Source organism: Poecilia reticulata, unplaced genomic scaffold, assembly GCF_000633615.1.
Source record: "Poecilia reticulata strain Guanapo unplaced genomic scaffold, Guppy_female_1.0+MT scaffold_307, whole genome shotgun sequence".
Classification (NCBI taxonomy): Eukaryota; Metazoa; Chordata; class Actinopteri; order Cyprinodontiformes; family Poeciliidae; genus Poecilia; species Poecilia reticulata.
Window position 1 is genome coordinate 853 of NW_007615082.1, and position 590 is coordinate 1442.

Genomic DNA, 590 nt, shown 5'->3' on the forward strand with positions numbered 1-590 from the left:
ATAGAGAGCGTTCATTTTATAGCGTTAATACCGGAGCTGTAAGTGGTCCGGTATGAAACGGGGGTGATAGAACAACACAGCACTTTTAAATTTCAATAATCAGAATGCAGAAATTGTTTCCGTTGTTTTAAAAGGTTTATCTCAGACTGCCTTTTCCCATTTTCCTGCACCTTAGGGGGTAAAAAAAAACAAGCAAAAAAAACGACGCGCACATTGCGCAAAACTCTGAAACGAGAAGTGGGACGTAAAACAGAGCGACGAACTAGATGTGAATTGTGGCATAAAAACAGAGAATCCGACGCTGAGCAGTGAAAAATCAACACATGATGTGAAATACATGATGATTAGGCGGCGCAGCAGGTGATGAGTGAAGATTACTGATGGTGAGCGTCAATAAATGATAAAATAAATCTAGCAGCAGGAAAGAAACTAAAGTGTACATAGCAATAAACCAAGAGAGGATAATACTAATCAAATGAAACTAAATGGAAATGAATGAAGAACAAAATGCAAGAATAAACTAAGAAACTAAAGTAAATACAGAGGAATAAACTGGTATGGCAAGACCTTTTGAGCAATAATTAATACAG